Here is a 25820-nt window from a genome sequence, read left to right on the forward strand (position 1 = left end):
CTAATAAAATCCCTTTTATATGTAAGAATATTTTAAAATGAAGAAAATTTTGACATTTGATAATATATCTTATAAATCTATATTGCATTATTATAAAAATAAAACATAATATATTAAATATGTTTAAACATTAAATGTTACATAAATATATTTCTATTCATATAACATTCATTTATATGAATTTCTAAGATATTTTTAGAATCCTCTGTGTAGTATAACACAAAAAATTGTCTACTTTTTATAGCACATTTTTTTCTGGAAAAAATCTGAATACAGCTAATAAAACAGAAGTTATTAAATATAGCATGATGCCAGAAAACTACATCATTGTAAAATAGCTATTATTCAATGTCAAAAATTATAACCATCAATATCCTCAAAATTTTTTAATGATGCACTTCACAAAGAAATTGGATGAAAATCTGTCTGTGTATAAACATTTACACAATTTTAAACAATTGTATTTATACATAATTTATATATATTATTGTTATATATAAATTACATTTCATAGAACATTGTCTATATGACTAATACTGCCTTATATTGCACTCTGGCCCTATCTATGCATCTTCCTTATATTGAACACATATCAGATTACAATACTGAGGTAGTACCTTGAATAAATACAGCGTTATACAGGGCTTAAGTCTTACTCTTTGGTGCTTGTTACTGATTGGTTTCTAATCATAAAACACAGTACTCTTCTTAGCTCCCTCTAATAAGCAGCTATGGTGTCCTAAGTAAAATGAGATGACAATAATTCATCTCAGCTATATTAAAGTTCAATGGAAAGAGATGCATTGTTCGTTCATACAAAGCACTTGTGATTCTTTTTAACACTATGATTTATATATATAGTTAGTTCCCACAATGAAACAAATGACATGGTGCCATTACCACAGACTTGGATATTTAAAAAACATATTTTGATACTAAGCATGTGTATTTCAAGAAAATTAGCAATGAGTTTCTCATAATATTTACTTGCAGAATAAATGAGAGGCAGCAAAAGTCTATAGACTTCAGTGTTTACAGAATACAATGATGTACTCTTTTACATATATTCTTTTCCCTAATTTCTCCCTAAACAAATATAAATAATCAAACAACAATCGCACCATGCAATCTATGTATTTTAATCAATGCTTCCTCTCCTTCATTTCTGTCACATTTTTGTTATATAAAATGATATACACACAAATATTATCTACACTGGAATAACGTGTCATTTTTCCACGCTGTGTGGGCATTTCCTCTGTTAACTTAGTAGAAGATTAAAACCCATAAAAATGGAAAATAGAGCCGATGTGTCTGCCTACTGCTCCATTCCATAGAACAGCAGACACCACAGACTGAGTTAGAAACAGGCACTTACGCTACCCAGCAAGGCCACAGTCGCAGGTGGCTGTTACCAGTGACACTCTCCACACCCAGAACATCAGGAAAGAATCTCTTTGTTACCTAGAATAAGACTTGTTCTCTCATAATACTTTAATTTATTCCATAACTTAGAATTTTTAGGACAATTTATACTGTTTCTTAACTTCAGAGAATTCCCTAAGGACTTGCTGAGAAACTCATTGATTACCCTAGAGTGTTTCAGATGGTCCAGTAATTGTCAGGAACAATTTTGCATAGAATTTCCTTCTCTTTTTCTCTTTCTCTCCTAAAACCTGCTTCTGAGTCTTATCCAAAAATATTGGTAGTTTCAAACAGACTTTTTGCTAAGCTTAAACCAAGTTGTCCTGGCATGTGTAATAACAAAAGTAAGTTTATGGACACCACTCTGAGTGCAGTATATCAGTTATAGGACAAGTGTTGCTAGCTGTCACCTTTCTGAGAAGTCTAGAAAAATGAAATACAGTCTTATAGAATCAAATATGGAGTTCCAAAGAAGGGGCTGTGAGAAATGATTATTTTTTATATATATACATGGAATCTCAGTTATACAAAGATGCATTGCAACTATGTGGTAAGAAGTCTGTCCAGGAGATCCAAGATGGTGGCGAGCAGTGTGGACCGTGTTTGAAAGCTCCAGCGAACAATTCAGGGAATTGCACAGATTTCTGAGCCAGGAACACCAAGGTCCCCACACCACGGCAGCAGAAGTGCTCCACGGTTCGGAGGGACCAAGGTGCGGAGGACCTGCCTGTCCCCTGCACACGGGAGGAGCGAGGACTTTCTCGGATCAGAGCGGTGGCGGTGGGGACAGCAGTGCCATCAGCGGCTCTGGCAGCGCCAGCGGCGATGCCTGAGGTTTGCAGCTCAGAGCCTTACAGTGGAGGCGATTAGTGCGGTGGACGGTGGGAGTTGCTGTGGGAGAGGGGACTCTGGACAGGATTTGGGTCACGTGGTGCCTTGAGACCCAGGCTGGACTCAGCGGACGGTTCGGCCCAGAGTCCTGGGTTTGCTCAGTAAGCTGTGCTGTGGAGAGGCTGGCTCGGCTCGGCGGGCAATTCTGCCCGAGGCGCAGCTCCCCTGCTGTGACGCAGGCTAGGCAGTGTGCCCGCTTCTACCCTGGGCTCCGGCTCAGCGCAGATGCAGTTTTCCTGCTGTGACACGAGTGGGGCAGAGCGCTCAGTTATACTCCGGGTGCTTGCCCAGTGCAGACGCAGTTTTCCTGCTGTGACGCGAGCGGAGCGGAGTGCTCAGTTATACTCTGGGTGCTTGCCCAGCGCAGACGCAGTTTTCCTGCTGTGACACAAGTTGGGCGGAGCCCTCGTTTCTACCCTGGGTGCTTGCTCAGCATGGTCTCAGTTTCCCTGCGGTGATGCAAGCCTGATGAAGAGCTCACTTCTACCCTAGGTGCTTGCTCAGCGCTGCAGCAGTTTTCCTGCTGTGACGCAGGCTGGGCGGAGTGCTCAGTTATACCCTGGGTGCTTGCTCAGCGCAGCCTTGGTTTTCCTGCTGTGACACAAGCTGGGCGGAGCGCTCACTTCCACCAGGTGCTTGCTCAGTGCAGTCGAAGTTCTCCTGCTGTGGCAGACGGTTCAGGCCCTGAGAAACTAGCTGAGCTTGACGCGTAGCTCAGGCCCAGTATCCTTGGCTGGACTTGGCAGGGGACCCAAAAGGTTGTGGATACCTTGGCCTGACCCAACGATCATTCAGAGACCCAGAACGATTGCAGGACCCACAGCAAAGAGGAGCTGAGGATCACTGGTGGTGAGAGCCCAAAACTACAGGAATAACCTCCTGCCATCCACACCAGTGAAATATCAGGGCTTCCAGCCTACGGAAATCGTGAGAAAACAAGTGAATCTATCATCAGACTCTCTCCACTCAACTCTGGAAGTTACCCAACAAACACAGAGACAGCAAGATGTCTAAGGGACAGCGTAAAAGCATTCGCAAAAAACCCCAAAACAACGTGACGTCTCCAGTTCCCAGCTATCCCAAAGAAAACAACCCGGAGAACTCACATACAATAGAAACACAAGAAAATGACCTCAGATCCTTGGTAATGAGGATGTTAATGGAGGAAACAAATAAAATTCGAAATCAGATGCAGGAAGAAGCAGCAAAGCAGGTGCGAGACATAAAAGAAGCACATAGAGTGGAACTGGAAAATTTTCAGGAAAATATAAACAACCAGATGAAAGAAATTAAAAAATCTGTTCAAGATATGAAAATGAAAATGGATTCAATGATAAACACACAGACAGAAGAAAAACGAGAACGTGAGGCCTCAGAGAAGAAGGCGAATGACACAGTGCTGAGCTTTTCTAACAGAATCCAAGACATGGAAGAACGAATCTCAAGTCTAGAAGATACAATAACAGATCTTGAAGCAACCAATAAAGAAAATGCCAAATCTGGAAAACTCCTGACACAAAACATCCAAGAAATTAAGGACACCATGAAAAGAAGAAATCTGAGGATAATAGGCATTGAAGAAAGAGAAGATATCAGACTCCAAGGCCCAGAAACACTTCTCAAAAAAATCATAGAAGAAAATTTCCCCAATCTAAAGAAAGAGATGCCTATAAACATACAAGAGGCATACAGAACACCAAATAGAATTGACCAGAAAAGAAAAACTGCCCGTCACATAATAATCAAAACACAAAACATACAGAACAAAGAAAAAATATTAAAAGCTGCAAGGGAAAAGGGCCAAGTAACATTTAATGGCAAACCTATCAGAATTACACCCGACTTCTCAGCAGAGACCATCAAAGCCAGAGGGCCTGGACAGAGATCCTGCAAACCCTAAGAGACCACAGATGCCAGGCCAGACTACTTTACCCAGCAAAACTATCAATAAACATTGATGGAGAAAACAAAATATTCCATGACAAAACCAAATTCAAACAGTACCTATCCACAAATCCAGCTTTACAGAAGGTACTAGAAGGAAAACTCCATCCCAAAGGGTCAAGCTACAATCAAAACTACTCAGGAAATAGATAACTATACCATGGCAAAAACACAACTACACAAACGCTCAACTGGAACCAACATCAAATCTAAGACTCTTAATAATAACTGGTCGTTAATATCTCTCAACATCAATGATCTCAATTCGCCAATAAAAAGACACAGACTAACTGAATGGGTGCATAAACAGAATGCAACATTCTTCTGCATTCAAGAAACACATCTCACCCATAATGATAGGCATTACCTCAGGATAAAAGGTTGGAAAAAAATATTCCAAGCAAATGGACACAAGAAGCAAGCAGGCGTAGCCATTTTAATATCGAACAAAATAGATTTTCAACCAAGATTAATCAAAAGGGATGAGGATGGACACTTCTTACTCATCAAAGGTAAAGTCAACCAAGATGACATCACAATTCTGAACATCTATGCTCCCAATACAAGGGAACCCACATTTGTAAAAGATCTGCTAAAAAGGCTTAAACCACACATTGATCCCCACACAATAATAGTGGGAGACTTCAACACCCCACTCTCACTGAAGGACAAGTCATCGAAACAGAAACTAAGCCGAGAAATAACATCATTAACCAATGCCATGGGTCAAATGGATCTAACAGATATCTATAGAACCTTTCACCCAAACAAGAAAGAATATACCTTCTTCTCTGCACCCCATGGAACCTTCTCCAAAATTGATCACATTATAGTTCACAAAGAAAGCCTCAACAGATACAAGAGGATTGAAATAATACCTTGTATCCTATCAGATCATCATGGGCTTAGGCTGCAATTCAACAACAACAGAAATAACCAAAAGCCTACACGTATGTGGAAACTAAACAATTCTCTGCTAAATGACACCTGGGTCAGGGAAGAAATAAAGAAAGAAATCAAGGAGTTTCTGAAATTCAATGAAAATGAAGGAACAACATACCCAAATTTGTGGGATACATTGAAAGCAGTGCTAAGAGGAAAATTCATAGCACTAAATGCCTTTAAAAAGAAATTGGAAGCATCGCACATAAATACCTTAACGACACAACTGGAAGCCCTGGAAAAAAAAGAAGCAGAAACACCCAAAAGGAGTAGACGTCTGGAAATAATCAAACTCAGGGGTGAAATTAACAAATTAGAAACTAAGAAAACAGTCCAAAGAATCAACAAAACCAAGAGCTGGTTCTTTGAGAAAGTCAACAAGATAGACAGACCATTAGCCAAACTAACTAAAAGGCAGAGAGACAGTACTGAAATCAACAAAATCAGAAATGAAAAGGGAGACATAACAACAGACACTGAAGAAATACAAAGAATCATAAGATCCTACTTTGAAGGCATATATGCCACAAAATTTGAAAATCTAAGGGAAATGGACGATTTTCTTGATCAATTTCACTTGCCAAAGTTGAGTGAAGAACAGATAAACAAGCTAAATAGTCTCATTTCCCCTACAGAAATTGAAGTAATCATTGATAGTCTCCCAACCAAAAAAAGCCCAGGGCCAGATGGCTTCAGTGCAGAATTCTACCAGACCTTCAAGGGCCAGCTAATACCGATACACTTCAAGCTACTCCAAAAGATAGAAAGGGATGGAACATTACCAAACTCATTCTATGAGGCCATAGTCTCATTGATACCTAAACCTCACAAAGACTCAACAAAGAAAGAGAATTTCAGACCAATTTCTCTGATGAACATCGATGCAAAAATACTAAATAAAATACTTGCAAAACGAATACAAGAGCACATCAGAGATATCATTCATCATGACCAAGTAGACTTCATTCCAGGCATGCAGGGATGGTTTAATATATGGAAATCCATCAATGTAATCCACCACATAAACAAAATGAAAATAAAAAACCACATGATCATCTCTTTGGATGCAGAGAAAGCATTTGATAAAATCCAACACCCATTCATGTTTAAAGTTTTAGAGAGATCGGGAATACAAGGCACTTTCCTCAACATAATCAAGGCTATATATAGGAAGCCAATAGCCAAAATCAAAGTAAATGGTGAGATACTTAAGGAAATTCCTCTAAAATCAGGAACAAGGCAAGGCTGCCCACTCTCTCCATATCTCTTCAATATAGTACTCGAAGTTCTAGCCAGAGCAATAAGACAACATAAGGAGATCAAGGGTATTCAAATGGGAAAGGAGGAAGTCAAATTATCCCTATTTGCAGATGATATGATAGTCTACATAAGCGACCCTCAAAATTCCACCAGAGACCTCCTACAGCTGATAAACACCTTCAGCAAATTGGCTGGATACAAAATTAACTCAAAAAAGTCTGTAGCCTTCCTATACACAAATGATAAGCTTGCAGAGGAAGAAATTAGGAAAACTACACCCTTCACACTAGCCACAAGCAATATAAAGTACTTAGGAGTTACTCTTACTAAGCAAGTGAAGGACCTGTTTGAAAAAAATTTCAAAACCCTAAAGAAAGAGATTGAAGATGACATGAGAAGATGGAAGGATCTACCTTGCTCATGGATAGGGAGAATTAACATAATAAAAATGGCCATCCTACCAAAAGCAATCTACAGATTCAATGCAATCCCTATCAAAATACCTACACAATTTTTTAAGACATTGAAAGTTCAATTCTGAACTTCATATGGAAAAACAAAAAACCCAGAATAGCTAAAACAATCTTGTACAATAAAAGGTGCTCTGGAGGAGTCTCCATACCTGATCTCAAACTGTACTATAAAGCAATAGTAATTAAAACAGCATGGTACTGGCACAGCAACAGGCCGGTTGATCGGTGGAATCGAATCGAAGACCCAGATATGAATCCACACACATATGGTCATTTGATTTTTGACAAAGAAGCCAAATCCATTCGATGGAAAAGGGATAGCATCTTCAACAAGTGGTGCTGGTCTAACTGGATGTCTATGTGTAAAAAAATGCAACTGGACCCATATTTGTCACCTTGTACAAAACTCAAATCCAAGTGGATTAAAGACCTCAACATAAAACCAGAGACACTAAATCACTTAGAAGAAAAAATGGGAAAGAGCCTGGAACATATTGGCACAGGGGACAACTTCCTGAACAGAACACCAACAGCCCAGGCATTAATGTCAACAAATAATAAATGGGACCTCATGAGGCTGAGAAGCTTCTGTAAGGCAGGTGACACGGTAAAGAGAGCAAAGTGACAGCCTACAGACTGGGAAAAGATCTTCACCAACCCTACATCTGACAAAGGTCTAATATCCAAAATATATAAAGAACCCAAGAAATTAAATACCACCAAACCAAATAACCCAATCGAGAAATGGGGCATGGAACTAAACAGAGAATTCTCAACAGAGGAATATCAAATGGCTGAGAAACACTTAAAGAAATGCTCAACCTCCTTAATCATCAGGGAAATGCAAATCAAAACAACGCTGAGATTCCATCTTACACCCATCAGGATGGCTAAGATCAAAAATTCAAGCGACACCACATGCTGGCGAGGATGTGGGGAGAGAGGAACACTCCTTCATTGCTGGTGGGAATGCAAACTAGTACAACCACTTTGGAAATCTATCTGGTGCTATCTCAGAAAAATGGGAATAGGGCTTCCTCAAGACCCAGCTATTCCACTCCTTGGAATATACCCAGAAGATGCTTCAGCACACAGCAAGAAAATTTGCTCAACCATGTTCATAGCAGCCTTATTCATAATAGCCAGAACATGGAAACAGCCTAAGTGTCCCTCAATAGAAGAATGGATAAAGAAACTGTGGTACATATACACTATGGAATACTATTCAGCTATTAAAAACAAGGAATTCCCGAAATTTGTGGATAAATGGATTGAGCTAGAAATGATCATAATGAGTGAGTTAACCCAGAAGCAGAAAGACTCAAATGGTATATACTCACTTATATCTGCATATTAGCCCAACGGACATGTCCCACGAAAGCCTTCACTTACCAGGAAACTGCGACAGAGGAGAGGACATTCTAGTGGGACTCTAGACGAGAGAATCATGGGAGAAAGGCAAAGTAGAAGGACCCAGAGGGTCCTAGAAGCCTACAAGTAGAACATTATGATAGGCAGATTTGGGCACAGGGGTCCCGCTCAAACTAAGGCACCAGCCAAGGACAATACAGGCGGTAAACCTTAAGCCCCTACCCAGATGTAGCCAATGGACAGAACACTCTCCACAGTAGAGTGGAGAGTGGGATATTACTTTCTCACATACTCTGGTGCCTCACCTTTGACCATGTCCCCTGGACGGGGAGACCTGGTGGCAATCAGAGGAAGGACAGCAGGTTACCAAGAAGAGACTTGATACCCTATGATCATATAGAGGGGGAGGTAATCCCCCTCAGGAACAGTCATAGGGGAGGAGAATAAGGGGAAATTGAGAGGGAGGGAAGAATGGGAGGATACAAGGGATGGGATAACCATTGAGGTGTAACAAGAATAAATTAATAAAGGAGGAAAAAAAAAGAATTCTGTCCATAGTACTGTGCTATGTATTTAAAATATTAAAAATATCTATTTGATTAACACAATAAAATTCACAAAAATATAAGTGAAGTCCTATTATACTAAGATATATCTGTATGTTTCCTGTGAGAAACTGGGCATAAGTATATACTGCCATGTCTCTAAAAAAAAAAAGCCCTTTTCTATGTACAGAGCACTTACATTAAGAGGGGCTAGATTGTATTGTCCATATAAATCAGTCTTCATGGGTACATTAGGAATGAGGTAATCTGCCATTATCTGCAGAAAGAACCTGTCACTGGAGGGAATGCTGATGAAAAAAAGGGAAACTGGATTTCCTTAGGTGTCTTAATGCTATCAATAAAATTTCTTAAAAACAAACTAAAAATGAATTGACTTTTAAATAGAATTTAAATTTAGAAATGGGAGCGAAGATATGGGATGTAAATCTGAACACCTGTTTATCCCCTCTCCCCAAAAATGAAGACAAAGATGAGGAAGAGAGAAAGCCATGCTAAGACAACCAGGAGGTGAGATTCATAGTAAAGAGTCCGATGGAGGGGAGAGAGGCTTTAGAGATATTGTATGGAAACAAATGCACCATTTAAGAAAATCAACAACAACAACAACAAGACACCACACAGTATCTAAAAGAAAAAGACAGCAGAAAAAAATGAATACTTAGAGGGGTCTTGTTTAACTTCCTGGTTTCTCTTAGGGACAGTTTTTGGGGTGGAAATTTGAGGAAGGAGAAGTACAGCATCTCATTAAAGAATAATTACTCAATCTGTCTCTTTCCCATAGCTGAAGTGAACTCAGCTTCGAAGGTTTGGTCTCTTATCTGGGTAACTTGCTCAACTGTAATGTTAGGTCTCTACTAAGGCCATAGTTTACATTATCTCTCTACGAGAAGGGTATCAGTATTCCATTAGTAGGATTTTACATTTTACAGTGACACCTGGAACCTAAGGCCAAGAACAACATATCTATTCATGTTGGTTTCTTCATCTACCGTAGAAAAAACCTGTCCCAATATAACCCATGTGGTAATAATGGGGCTTTGTGGATTTACATCTCCCTGCATCTTAAACTGCTGTTGGAGCTTTTCTGGCTGAAGCCATTGGGATGTAGCAGCATTGCAGGGAGGGTAAGCAGTACTTGCAGTTTTGTTACAGAAGGACCGTGGAAGGACAGGTGTGACTAAGCCATTAGTAGAAATTGGATATGTTTTTGGTACATGCACTTTGTGTTTTCGTAAAAGTATATACTCGTTAGCCTTCCTTGTTAGTAATTTTCAAAAAAGTTTTGTAATTTACCCACTGCCTTGGGGTAGGTTCACACGACTGTCTCAAGCAGGTTATGCTGTGGGAGTTTCAAGGTCTTGAACCTTGAAACAGTTAAACATATCCAAGATATCAAGGTCATCTTTACGGAGAGTCAATTATGTGAACTTCTATGATAGGAAAATATATGGATGAAAACTGGATCAGCAGGAACAGAAGGCTGCGGGGAAAGGGAACAGTTAGTTTAATAGGCATCAGGGCACAAGTTTTGACAATGTTGATTTGCATAAGGGCAAATGTTAAACTATTTACATAAAATATGTAGTATAATTTCACATAATTATATTAATCATGATTGCTATACTCCTAAAAGTTATTTACTAACATTGACCTATGGAAGCATATAACAGTTTTAAATGCTCTAAATTTTAACATTTCCAGGTTGTATGTTTAGGCATTGTATCACTGATGAAGGCAAGAAGATAACAGATCAAGAGGAAGTTTGAATTTATTCAAAAAGAAAAAAAAGAAGAAAGAAGAAAGAGAGGAAAGAAGAAAGACATGAAGAGAGGATGAAAGGATAAAAGAAAATAATATTTTATTAAATACATTTTCCACTCACACATTTTGCAGTCTAAATTTATGGCTGAGTGGGTACTTTGTGCTCTGCAAGTGTAAGGACTTTACTTCACACGTCTCAGATGTACATGAGAACCCAGGCGTGGGAACACATGTTTATCAACCTTGAATTGATAGATGCAGATAAACAAGCCTCAAGAGAACATTGGCTAAGCATCCAAATGAAGTGGAAAGCATCATGCCACCGAGAAACCTGTCTCTAGGCAACAGGTACAAATTAAGAATGGATTGTATTCCTGATTGCAATCAGTCTTGGGGTGTCGGTTCATAAACTATCAATAGCTGAATAAGATAGGTGTCTGACTGCATTGTGAGGCTGCCTCTGAACACAAACATTATGAAGGATCATGGCATCAACAAATCTTCAAAAAGGACATTTGCATTGATAACTGTTTCTGTTGTTATAGTTAAGCTGTGTACAATTTTTAAAATAGTTTTTAGAAATTTGTTCTCTTTATAGCCTGATTGTAGCCCCCTCCCTAATTGCCTCCCAGTCCCATGCTTTCTCCCCCAGTCTCCCCTCCATCCATCCCCTATTCCTCAGAAAAAGGGATGCCTCCTCCCCTAACATCTGACCTCAGCCTATCAAGACTCATCTGCACTGCCTGAATTTTCTTCCTCTGTGGCCTGGCGAGGCTGCCTTTCCAGAGGGAAGTGATCAAAGAGTGGGTACCAGAGTCCATGTCAGAAGTCGTCCCTCCCTACTCCCTATATAGTGGCAACCACAAGGAGACTGTACTGCCTATCTGCTACATCTGAAAGAGGTTCTAGGTCCTCACCACGCATGGTTTTTGGTTCGTGCATCAGTCTGTGTAGCACCCCCTTCCTCCACCTGGACTTGTTGGCTCTACTGGTCTCCTTGTGGAGTTTCTGAACACTCTATGTCCTTCAAGTCCTTCCATAAGTCTTCCTGTGATCCACCCTGACATTTGGATGTGAGTTTCAGCATTTGCTTGGATATCCAGATGGATGGAGTCTTTCAGAGGACCTACATCTTAGGCTCCCGTCCTGTTCCTTCTAGTCCACTGCTTCCATTGTCTATTCTATTTGTCCTTCTGAATGAGAATCAAACATTCTCCCTAGGGTCCTCCTTGTTATTTGGTTTCTTTGTGTCTGTTTATTGTAATGTAGTTGTCTTATATTATGTGGCTAATATCCTAGCTAGAACAATAAGACAACTAAAGGAGTTCACAGGGAAACAAAGCACAAAGGAATAACTCCAAGTGTCACTATTTTCAGATGATATGATAGTACGCATAAGTAACGCCAAGAATTCTATCAAGGCATTCCTATAGCTGATAAACACCTTCAGAAAGTGGACTTATACAAAATCAATTTTAAAAACCAGTCTCCCTCCCCTGTACAAAAGACAAACAGGCTGAGAAAGAAATTAGAGAAATAGCCCAATTTTTTAATCTTCAACAGAAAAGTGTAAGATGTAGAGAAATTTTAATCCAGCAACTTGGATGCTTTGGTTAGGGACCACATTCAAAGTTCTTCCAGGCCTCAGTGATCCAGTTGACCTGCAGACACACTCTGAATTACATTATTATCTGGTTGGAATACTCATAGGCAGTTAGTACACACCTTTAATCTCAAACAATGAAGGTAGGTTAGTTTATAGAAGGAAGAAGCCATGTTTGAAAGTGTCATTTAATTAAGGGGAAGAAAAAATGATGACTTAGAAAAAGATTTGGCAGAATTAGTAAGAGATCCGATATGACCAACTCCCCCTAGAACAAGACAGGAAAGAGGGTGCTTAAGAGCAGTTGCCGGCAGAAAAAGAGGAGTTTTTGCTGAGAGTTGATTACCAGTATAGTGTTACAAAACAGGCTGCATAAAGAACAGTTTAGAAAAAGGTGAATATGTAACAAACTAGAGAATAAGAATGAGCCACAAGCTTAAAACATATTGCAAGAATTAGTTTGAGGTGAGACAGAGCAATTCAGTCAGAAGTCAAAAGAAGCCAATTTGAATCAGTCAGCTTGGTGAGGAGATTAGGCCAGAAGAGCAGAGTTGATGTGGAGAGCCGTGCTCTGAGTTGGCGCCAATTTCCTATCTCCTTTGTCTGGGATGAGCCTAATAAACGAGTCAATGCGCATGCGACAGCTGTACAGCCAGGCTTGATCACCGCCCAGCCCGGGGCGTCATAGTTGGTGAAGACCTAATAGCCAATACGTTTCGCACACGCTGCCCTGGGGCCACGGGACCTCCTTAAGCAGGGCGCCCTTTGTGCTCTGCGTCTTCCTCCTTCATTCTTCAATAAAGAGGTTTGCAGAAGGATCCTGGTTCCCGCGTCTTTCTTGCTGGCAAGGAGGCTGCCCGGGACAAGTTGAACCAGCCAGCATGAGTTCAGAAAGAGCTAGAAAGGCTTGGGAATAGCTTGCTTTCATTCCCCTCATCTTTAGTCCACAGCGTACTTGCCAAATTAATTGTTCCACAAGTATCTGTGGCATTTTGTCTCTATCCCTCTTATGTCACTGTCAGAGTAATGGGATAATGTATCAAGTAATAAACACTCTGCCCCCTGAGTCATCTTCTCAAGCTAATTTTACAGCTCATTTGTATGGTCTCCTAGAGTAGAATATACTTGTCTTCTGCAATGGAAAATAATAATTTACTCTATATTCATATTATTCAGTACATGTTTACAAACTTTATTTTATTTTTATTCTGAGTAGGAATGATAATTTGTGGGTGTGAGTACAGGAGCCTGCAGAAGCCACAGATATCAAGTCCTCTTGAAGCTAAATTATTAAGTTTGATCTAACTTACGTAGGTTCTAGGAACTAAACATAAATCATCTCCAGAAAAGCAAGTGCTCCTAAACCTAATCCATTTCTCCATCCTCTGAGATTTTATTTTTAAATGACTACTTAAGGAACATCGATAAATTTATTATGTATGTTTTGTAAATACATAAATGTTTGCAAACCCCTCTTCTCTTTCTGAGTTATGATTCTAATCATCTTCTTTTCTTTTATAGGTCTAAAAACTACATAATTTTGTTCTTTTTTTCTTTATCTTTTCTTTTTAAAAATTGGTTCATTTTACAGCACAATGTAGCCCCTTCTCTCGTTGCCTCCTGCTCCCACACTCCCTCCCTCATGTCCCCTCCTCCATGAGTCCTCAAAACGATTAGCCCTCCTCCCCTAACATCTGACCTCAGCTTATCAAATCTTGTCTGAACTGCCTACATCTGTGGCCTCTGTGGCCTGGCAAGGCCCCTCCCCACCGAGGAGGCATGATCCACATGTGGGGGCCATACTCTATGTCAGAGGTAGCACCTAATTTCCATATTATAGGAACCAAAAGGGCTATATACTACATCTGAGCAGAGGGTCTTGATCCTCACCATACAAGGTCCATGGTTGTTGCATTACTCTCTGCAGCAGCCTCCCCTCCTCCACCTGGATATGTTGGCTCCATTGGTATCTTTGTGGAGCACCAGAACCCGCTAGGCACTTCAAGTCCCAACATTTCCCATAAGAATCCATGTGTTCCCCCTGAAGTTAGGCAGTGAGTCTCAGCATCTGACTGCATCCCCAGCTGTGTGAATGGAGTCTTTCAGAGGACCTCTATCTTAGTCGCAATTCCAGTTCCTTCTCTTCAATGGCTTTAATTGTCTATTCTATTGTTCTTTTGAATATGAATTATGAATTCTCTCTAGGGGCCTCCTTGTTATTTAGTTTCTTTAGGTCTGTGTACTGTACTGTGTTTATCCTGTAGCGAGTATACTCACTCGCTAATAAGTGAGTCTATACTATGCTTGTAATTCTAGGTCTGGGTTACCTAATTCAGGATGATCTTTTCTAGCTCCATCAATTTGCCTGCAAATTTGAAGAGTTCCTTTTTTTTTTTTTTCATTTTTTGATTGCTAAATAGTATTCCATTGTAGAAATGTACCACAGTTTCTTTATCTATTTTTCTGTTGAGGGACATCTAGTTTGTTTCAAGATTCTAGCCATTACAAATAAAGCTGCCATGAACATACCTAAGTAAATATCCTGGTTTTATTATGGAGCATCTTTTGTGTACATTCCCAGGGGTGGTATAGCTAGGTATTGACATAGAACTATTTGTAATTTTCTGAGAAATTGACAAACAGATTTACAAAGTGTCTGTACAAGTTTGAACTCCCAGTAACAATGAAGGAGTATTTCCTTTTATCCAAATCCTTGGCAGCATGTGCTGCCACCTGAGCTTTTGATCTTAGCCATTCTTGTAGGTGTAGGATGGAATCTCACAGTCATTTTTATTTGCATTTCCCAGATAAATAGGAACATTGAGCATTTCTTTGAGTGTTTCTTGGCCATTTGATATTCCTCTGTTGATAATTATCTGTTATGTCCTGAAGTCCATTTTTAAGATGCTATTATTTGATTAGGTGGTGATTAATACCTTGAGTTGTTTATATATTTTGGATGTTAACTCTCAGAAGTAGGGTTTGTGAAGATCTTTTCCTAGTCTGTAGGATGCCATTTTGTTCTGTTGACAGTGTCCTTTGCCTTACAGAAGATTTTCAGTTTCATGAAGTCCCATTTATTAATTATAGATCTAAGAGCCTGAGCTATTACATTCTGTTCAGGAAGTTTTCTCCTGTGCCAATTAACAGAAGGCCCTTCCCCACATTTTCTTCTAATGGATTTAGTGTATATGGTTTTATGTTGAGATCTTTAATTCACTTGGACTTTACTTTTGTGCAGGATGATAAATTAGGGTCTATTTGCATTTTTTTACAAGTAGACATCCAGTTAGGTAAAGATACTATTTTTTTTTTTTTTTTTTGCATTTTATGGTTTTGGCTCCTTTGTCAAAACTTGAGTGTTCATAGATGTGTGGGTTTACTCTGGGTCTTCAGTTCGATTCCAATGATCAACCAGCCTATTTTTATGCCAGTACTATGCCCTTTTTTTCAATTTTTATTATGTTTCTTTTTTAACAGATACATTTATATTATTACATATAAATAATAAACTACATACAGCAGAAATAACTACAAAACAATCAGGAATCATATACATGTTATATTCATAGTGTTTTAGATGTTTGTGTTTGGCAAACTTGAAGTAAACATCTTTCCTATCTTGTTGAGTCTAAAATTCTGAATGAAAATAAATATCTATCATATCTCATCGCTATTAACTTAAAACATCCATCTAGATCTGAAAACATCTGAACCCCTAACCAACTAAGCTTAGTGGTAAGACTAAGCAATCTGATCTCCAACCTCATCAGAGACTTGAGAAGGAATAAAACTTTACTGTTACTCTATAGTACAGCTTGAGATCAGGGATGGAGATTCCTCTGGAAGAATGTTTTTGTACAGGATTGTTTTAGTTATTCTGGGTTTTTTTGTTTTCCCATACAAACTTGATAAATGATCTTCCAAGATCTGTAAATAACTGTGTAAGAATTTTAAGAGGGATTACATGGAATCTGTAAATGCTTTTGGTAAGATGGTCATTTTTACTATTTTGATTCTCCTGATCCACCAGTATGGGAGATGTTTTCATCTTCTGATATATTTTTCAATTTCTTTCTTCAAAGACTTGGAGTTTTTCATGCATGTTTTTCACTTGCTTGGTTAGAGTTACATCAAGACACTTTATGGTTTTTTGTGGCTACTTTGAAGGCTGCTGTTTCCCCTATTTTGTTCTCTGCCTGTTTGCCTTTTGTATAAAGGAGGGATAAGGAGGGGTAAGATTTTTTAAAAATTGAGTTTGTATCCAGCCCCTTTGTTGAAGATATTTATCATCTGTAGGAGATCTTGGTAGAATTTTGGGGTCACTTATATATACTATCATATCATCTGAAAGTAGCAATATTTTGACTTCTTCCTTTCAAATGTGTATCTATTTGATCTCCTTAATTGTCATATTGCTCTAGCTAGGACTTCAAGTATGATATCGAAGAGATGAGGAGAGCATGGACACCCTCAGTCCTGTATTTTTTAACATTCCCCTCATTTGTTCTCTATCAAAATGTAAACAGAAATGATGAGGTTGTCTCCAGACATGGAAGGATGCAAGCTGCAGCTGAAGAAACCATTTATTTTAATGTGATTAATATGAGCGTTGACTCCTCTTCTTTTTCCATTTCTCACTAACTTTTCAGACTAATTGGAAACTTAGCACTGATTGTATTGTTCAGCTCCAACATCTGTTGCATTATTGTTTCAATGTTTTGTCATTTCTTATTATTCCTCATGCTATTTATTTGCTATTCAAAACCAAGTCTACTGCAGATTATGGCCGTGCATCCCTGATGCTTCTTGTTTTAGGAGCACAGAATAGTTTCTCTGGTTGGTAGTAGTTTACAGCACTGTTTAACAATCTACAACCCTCATCTGTACTAGGGCAGCTTGTCATCCTGAGTTTGTCTGTCTCTTTATTCCTTTCTGTACTGGTGGAGCTCTGCGTTAGTTTTCATTATTATTTTATTTTATCTGTGTGGGTTTTGCTGTATGCATGCCTATGCACCATGTGCATTAGGATCCCATGAGGGCCAGAAGAGTACATTTGATCCTCTGGGACTGCAGTTTGGATGGTTGTCACCTGCAAAGTGAGTGGTGACAATCAAACACCTACTCCTCTGTAAGAGAAGTTAGTACTCTTAACTGATAAATCTTGTTACCAGCATCATTAGAACTATTTTTTAAATGATGGCTTCAATCTTCTTTTTGTTCAGAAGCCAGACACATCTAAAAATTCATCAATTTTATCTGTAAATTCATTAATTTCTTTAAGGTTTTCAGTACATGTATTATCCATTTTAATTATAATTCCTTATCAAAAATGTTTTGATGAATAGTGAAAGAATGAATATTAGAGAAAAATTTTTATAATTTAACACATTAAATATCCAACACAAGACAGATATTTAAAATTGTGATTTATCTATAATATTACAGTTTATTATGCATTGTAATAATGAATTTTATATGCATATTCTCCTCTTAAGGATCATATTTATAATTATATATCTGAATTATCAGCATCTCTTTGTTACTTATCCCATTCCATTTTCAGAAAGTTAAATCTATCTTGTATAGCACCTGGTATTGCAACATGTTTATTTTACAAACCTATTCTGTACTAAAGCAGCTTGTCACCCAGAATTTGTGTGTCTTCTCATTGCTTTCTGTATTGGTGGAGTTCGGCATCTTACTATCTACACAGTAGCCACTTTCAACCTGTCCTATGGATCCAATAAAATTACACATATCTTCTGTGACGTTGTAACTCCCTGGATATCATTTTGTTCTGAAACAAACAAAAATCAACTTTTATTTTTCTGCTTTGTGGAGTTGATTGAGCTAGTCATCATCCTAACAATCCTGGTTTTCCATGCAGTCATCTTGTTGGCAATCCTGAAGGTGTGTCTTATTGAAGGAACAAGAACTACTTATCGACCTGTGGCAGTTATCACTGGAATGTCCACTTATCATGGGACAATCCTCTTTATGTATGTGAGACTTCATTTCATCTATACCGTGTTGCATGATGTGATAGGGTCCTTACTTTATGCCAGTTGAATCCCAGGGTGTAGCCCATCATCTACAGTATGATGTAAAAGAGGCCGTGAAAAGACTCCTAAAGAGATGCTGTTTTATAAGTAAAGTACATATGTAGAATTCAGTAAACATAAATAATAACACTGACTGTGTTTCTCTGTTTTCAGAATCCAGAGGACATATTTTCCTTTTATTAAATTTAATGTTATTTTTTGTTATATTACAAAATGAAATGTTTATTAGTTCTTCAATGTTCCATTTTAATACATACGCGTATGTCAGTATTTCTAAAGACATCTCTATAAAGTACCTATTTATTTACACTCTGAGTACATTTTCCTCCAAGATTTATTTATAAAGGAGTCTTTTAAAATTCATATTTTTCCTTGAAGTATTCATCCCCACGTGGGGAGCTACACTTAGTACAAATGTACTACTAAAATAGTAATCAGGGCAATTATTCCTTTAAGAGTTACTACTCAGCTATTAAAAACAAGGATTCTCAAAATTTGTGGACAAATGGATTGAACTAGAAATGATCATAATGAGTGAGTTAATCCAAAAACAGAAAAAGTCAAATGGTATATATTCACTTATATTTGGACACTAGCCCAAGGGGCATGTCCCATGAAAGTCTTCACATACTAGGAAAGTGGTACAGAGGGGAGGACATCCTCTAGGTGAGAGAAGCATGGGAGAATGGGGAAATAGAAGGATCCAGAGAGTCCTAGAAACCTATAAGAAAAACATTATGATGGGCGGATCTGGGCCCAGGGGTTCTGCTCAAACTATGGCACCAGCCAAAGACAGTACATGCAGTAAACTTCAAACACCTACCCAGATCTAGCCAATGGACAGGACATCCTCCACAACTGAGTGGAGAGTGTGTTCTGACTTTTACACTAACTCTGGTGCCCCATATTTGACCACTTCCCTTGGATGAGGAGACCTGGTGGCACTCAGAGGAAGGATAGCAGGCTACCAAGAAGAGACTTGATACTCTATGAGCATATACAGGGGGAGAGGTCCCCCTCATTCACAGTCATTGGGGAGGGGAGTAAGGGGAAAATGAGAAGGAGGGAGGAATGGGAAGATACAAGGGATGGAATAACAATTTAGATATAATATGAATAAATTATTAAGATATATTTAGTTGGCAAAAAAAAAGAGTTACATTTAGGTCAAAGTTTAAATTCAGATACAGTTCCCTCAGACCTACATCTGACCTATCCCATAATCTCTATGGCAAAATTGTGCACATCTCCAGAGCAACCTTTTAAAAATTTCCCCTGGAAGATATGGAAATACAGAGTATGGCTGAAATTTAAAACTTATAAGTAGGCAATAATTTATCCTAGAAAACAAAAAAATAATAATACTTACTTATGGGATATTTATTCAAAGTACTTTTAAGGAACAATTTTTACAAAAAATAAATGAATTATTAAAAAAGAAATGACTTAATAGCATCTCAGATTTAAAAAAAAATGGTATGCTGCTGAATAGCACAAAGAGGCAGGGTGTACTGATGAATATAATAAAATTCCTGGAAAGTAAAATTAATTAAGGTTCAATCTCTAATTAAGCTGCAAGAGTACACCACTCTCTCTGTTCTTAATTTTAGTAAGGCAGAAGCCAAAGAGAAAACTTATATGAAACTGTGAGTATTATGATAATATCAGATTAATACCACACTCAATACACATTACTGAAAATGGTATCTTTACAAACTATTGTTTCCCATTATTAATTATTTATGGCATTATTAAGTCAGCAGCTAGAAGAAAGTAATTTAAATATATTTGGTAGACATTTTAGAAGTTTTAAATCAATGTGAACATAATTATATTGGTTAGTGTAGTGGTTTGAATAATGACATCTGTAGGTTCATATATTTGAATGCTTAGCCAATATGGAGTGCCAATACTTGAGAAGGATTAGCCGCGTTGCCTTGTGGTGTAGGTGTGGTGTGCCTTGTGGACTTTCTGTCATTGGAGGTAATAGTTCATGCTTGAAAGCCCAATCCAGGCCCAAGGTCTTTTCCTGCCTGGGGCTGGCAGATATGGAGTAGAGCTCTCAAACGACGTCTCCAGCACCACGCCCCTGTGTGCACACGTTTCCTGCTATAATGATACTAAAATAAATCTCTGAAACTATAAATAAGCCCTAATGACATGCTTTCTTTTATAGAGTTACTGTAGTCATAGTGTATGACATTTACCAAGTGTGGCATTTATATATTTTCAGCCAGGGTAACCAGTAAGATAAAGGTGTAAATAAGAATAAGAAGAAAGGGGGAGAAATGGAGAAGGAGGAAGGAGGAGAGGATGAGAACGTGAATACAATGTAACATGATTACCTGCAGTGATCTGGGCTCCAGTGAGTTAACAGGGTTTGGAAGTGGCACCCAGACAGAAATTCCACCGAGGAACATAAAGTGAAGTGTGTATGGAGATACTTGAAGTTGTCACATAGATTTGGTTTAATAGCCTTCTGGAACTTTCAGTCTAACTTAACAAATACAAGACGAATGCAAAGAATGCTGTTCCTACAGTAATAGTTTTTACAGTCAGGTATTTTGCTGAGTAGTAATTTTCATGTGTCTGACAAAGGAGTGAAGGTCAACAAAGCACAGTAATATGAATTTCATGGTGAATGGTGCTCAAAGAGAATATATGAGGCATGAAGAAAATTACAGTTTTAAATGGGAGAGGAAAGATGTGATACCATTGGGATATTGTTGAATCAGGTATATTTATAGGATAAGGAAGAGAGCTATAAAAGTGAAATACTCATGAAAGTGAATAATTATATAAATGATAAGAGCATTTCATACAGTATTCTGGTGCATTTTTCTGTTTTTTTTAAATTTTGAGATTATCATATAATTACATCATTTGTCCCTTATATTCTTCTCCCTCAAAACCGTAACACACACACACACACACACACACAAACATACACACAAATATCACACACACACATAAACACACACACAAATATCACACACACACACACACACACACACATACACACACACACACACACACACACACACACACATACACACACACACACACACACACACACACACACACACACACACACATACACACACACACACACACACACACACACACACATACACACACATACACACACACACACACACACATACACACACACACACACATAAACATACACACAAATATCACACACACACATAAACACACACACAAATATCACACACACTATAAATAAGCCCCAATGACATGTTTTCTTTTATAAGAGTTACTGTAGTCATGGTGTTTAACATTTATCAAATGTGGCATTTATATATTTTCAGCCTGGGTAACCAGTAAGATAAAAGTGTAAATTGGAATAAGAAGAAAGGGGGAGAAAAAGGAGAAGGAGGAAGAAGGAGATGTGTGTGTGTGTGTGTGTGTGTGTGTGTGTGTGTGTATGTGTGTGTGTAAAACATGCTCAGTTTATAAAATTAAACTTGTATTTATATTTTCAAGAATGACAGGAGACTTTTCACCTACACTCAAAAAACTGGACAACTACAGCATTAAAATTTCTATTTGTGGACAAATGGATTGAGCTAGAAATGACCATAGTGAGTGAGTTAACCCAGAAGCAGAAAGACTCAAATGGTATATACTCACTTATATCTGCATATTAGCCCAAGGGGCATGTCCCACGAAAGCCTTCACTTACCAGGAAACTGAGACAGAGGGGAGGACATTCTAGTGGGACTCTAGATGAGAGAAGCATGGGAGAATGGCAAAGTAGAAGGATCCAGAGGGTCCTAGAAACCTACAAGTAGAACATTATGATAGGCAGATTTGGGCACAGGGGTCCCGCTCAAACTAAGGCACCAGCCAAGGACAATACAGGTGGTAAACCTTAAACCCCTACCCAGATCTAGCCAATGGACAGAACACTCCACAGTAGAGTGGAGAGTGGGGTATGACTTTCTCACATACTCTGGTGCCTCACCTTTGACCATGTCCCCTGGAGGGGGAGACCTGGTGGCACTCAGAGGAAGGACAGCAAGTTACCAAGAAGAGACTTGATACCCTGTGATCATATAGAGGGGGAGGTAATCCCCCTCAGGAACAGTCATAGGGGAGGGGAATAAGGGGAAAATGGGAGGGAGGGAAAAATGGGAGGATACAAGGGATGGGATAACCATTGAGATGTAACAAGAATAAATTAATAAAGGAGAAGAAAAAAATTTCTATTAGTCAAAATAACCTCCTTATATGCATGCATCTAACTCACATACCATTTTGAAGCATGATACTCTAAATACACGTAAGTAACCTATATCTAAAGATGCTAAGGTCCCACTGTGCAGTTACATCATTGTCCAGGTGGATGTGAACTTGATGCCACACAAGTAATTAGAATTAGAAATTGAACTACAACCTTTATGAGTGAATTGATTTTCCTGTGTAAGTGAATATTTATTTTAAACAACAAAGTAGCCTCAATGTAATCATTTTCAGAGTTTAGTTCATCTTGCCAAGATCATTCACTTGTTTATGGTTTAAAGAGTGACGTTTCTGTTACCATGAAGAACACGGATGCTCCCAGGGGCTTCCCTGTGGCCTTTAAGTGCTGAAGGATGTGCTTTCCAGTGTTCATTGCATTGTGACGGAAGCATTTCCTAACTGACCAGCAGCTCATTTTTTGTAAGTAACAAAAACGGATTATAAGATCTTCTAAATGCTACAGTGGATTTCACGTTTGAATACAAGGCTGAATACTTAAATATGATGTAAAGTAACCTATTAAATGTGTTGTATTACATGTCTGTTAGAAGGGAAATGTAAAAAGAGGAAGAATTATTTACAAACTCTGGCCATACATTAGAAGATGATTTTTGTGTTTTAAATGAAATAAATTGATTAAAGTAAATTTTAACCTCCAATGAGTTTTTATGGATTTTTTTCTCACTCAGTTTTCTTTAACTTTGATTTCTAACTTAGTTGTTAACATTTTATATTCATTTTACTGGCCACATATTTAGATATAATTTTAACTATTTCTTTTATGCCGTACAGTTTGCTTAAATGTAGTATCTTTTATTTAATAAATCAAAGAGAAATATTGTCTTCTATTTTTATAGAGTTATACTTTCAGGTACAGTAGTAGACAATGAAGACATATTATGATCACAGAGAAAATATGCAGTGTACTGGCAAGGAATTGAAGTACTGAATGCTGCTTAACTTATTAGAAAATAATCTGACAGGAGTATATTGTATGCCTAGATGAGCTTCAGTTTCCTTTTGTATAATGTAATAATGTACTACATATTTTCAGAAGCTATTATGTAAATCAAGTAAGAGAAATGTACTTATCATTTATAAACTATTATATTTGTTCCACATTTATGTATATATTTTTACTATAATTTTCCATCTTGGTTATAACATTTCCATTATTATTGTCACAGATTTGATCATAAAAGGTGAGAAATTTATTTGTAACATACATTATTTAGTTGAGACTATTGTATTTAAAATGCCTAGTGCCTGATACCTGATATGCTATGAGCATATAAAGGGGGAGGAAGTCCACCTCAGGCAGTCATAGGGGAGGGGAGTAAGGGGAAAATGGAAGGGAGGGAAGAGTGGGAGGATACAAGGGATAGGATAACCATTGAGATGTAACAAGAATAAATTAATAAAAAAATAAATAAAATAAAAATAAATAAATAAATAAATAAATAAAATGCCTAGTGCATAAATTTTGCATTTTGATACTCTAAAAATGAAATTAGAAGAAAATTTGTAATATTATCACACAAAAATTTCTACTATCTTTAAGTGTGACTTAAAAATCTATTTATTCTATTTTAACATCAGAAAACACTAACAAGCTTTGGAATATTTCCTGTCATTTCAAAGTTTTTACAGTGACCCACACAATGCTCTAAAAGAAGGTGATTGAAGATAAAATTTACATCAAACTCAGAAAATATATTCTTGTTTTACAATCTATATTTGTAGATTGTACAAATACATATTTGCAAAGCTATATTTACTAAAATTTATTTTGGTCAAAGTATTAGAATAATTTAAATAATTGCATTATTATTGTACTCTTGTATTCCAAGGCCAACTGAAAAGTGACATAGAGTTAGACTTCCCAATTCTCAAATAATAATGTAGAGAATTATTATATTTAATTTCAAGAGAAGATAGATATCCTATATATGTGTATATGTTTTTAATGCTTGTGTTTCACTAATTTTTTGTTTTATTTGAGTAATCACTTTATATGTCCTTAAAATTTTGTTACATGAATACAATTTAGGATTCCTATTTTATACATTTGTATCTGATAAATTATTAAACTTTTATTCTGAAAAAATATATCTTATTGGATCATCCATAAAACTCTTCTGCAACTGTCTGTGATTATTTGGTAAAAATTTAAAAAGTTGATTGTAACTATGTTAAACTTAATTATCATTTCCTAAGTTCACACCATCTGTCATTGGAGCCTTCCTCTGAGATTCTAAAATCAGAATGTATACTCTGAATGCAGTCCTTAATCCTCTACAGTTGCTTTATACAAAAAACAAAATTATGAATAACAATATATGTGCATATAAATTAACATTCATTTTTATAAGCTTATAAATAAACTATTACTATTTTAAAATGCTATTTGCATATATATTATTTTACTATGCCTACATTTATTTGATTATTTCTTTTTGGTCCCTGCCCTCTTCAATAGACATATCTGGATAAATTTCATTAACAATCTTGAGAGATAACGAGAAGGGAGAAAAGAGACATAACGGAAATATTTTAAGTGTATTTCTCTAAGTATGAATGTATATTTTGCATATTTGTATAATTAGTGAGTTGACTTTGTAGGCTAATTTATTAAAATTACTATAAAATTTGTATATGCATATTTATATTTGTGAGAACAATAATAAAAAAAAACAGGCTATCAAGTTGAGAGTGTGTATACAAGGACATGAAAGAAATTTTCAGTAGGATAACCAAAAGGAATGAGAGGACAGGAGAAGAAAGCAAGATGCAATTCTCTTTCACTTAAATATATTGATGAACATAGATACATACATACATACATACATACATACATACATACATACAATATTTCCAAGAAAGAAAATGCAGTATAATATAACAGAAAAATGAAAAATGCTTAATTTGAACAGTGATAGAAATTTATTTAAACAATAAAACTACTTTACTGATGGAGTTTTGTCTTTATAAATCTATCTAATGTGTAAATGTAATTATCTTTTTTTTTTAACCTCATATAGTGAAATCTGTTTTTTTCATCAAATTACTTGTCAGTGCCTACCTCATTATTACCAAGGATGTCACTATGCCCTAAGAACCAAACAAAGACATAATGAGACAGCTTTTAAAAGGGACTTTTCATGTGTAGTATATAAGTCAAACCAAGCTCTAAAGAATGGCTTCACGTATGCATATCCGCAGCACTCCCGCAGAGAATGTGACTGAAGCCACC

The 25820-nt window shown here is 37.3% G+C and overlaps 1 protein-coding gene across 1 annotated transcript in view; it reads right to left on the reverse strand.

The window, feature by feature from the left end:
• The window catches only part of LOC311607361 (olfactory receptor 8K3-like), a gene marked incomplete at its 3' end in the record, with an annotated part of 34541 nt that extends 15569 nt beyond the window's left edge, over window positions 1-18972 (reverse strand). The window contains exon 1 of the mRNA XM_084799013.1: window positions 18881-18972. The remainder of the gene's footprint in view (window positions 1-18880) is intronic.
• Between the last annotated feature and the right edge of the window lie 6848 nt (window positions 18973-25820).

Source organism: Acomys minous (assembly GCF_964271855.1).
Source record: "Acomys minous genome assembly, chromosome: 10".
NCBI lineage: Eukaryota > Metazoa > Chordata > Mammalia > Rodentia > Muridae > Acomys > Acomys minous.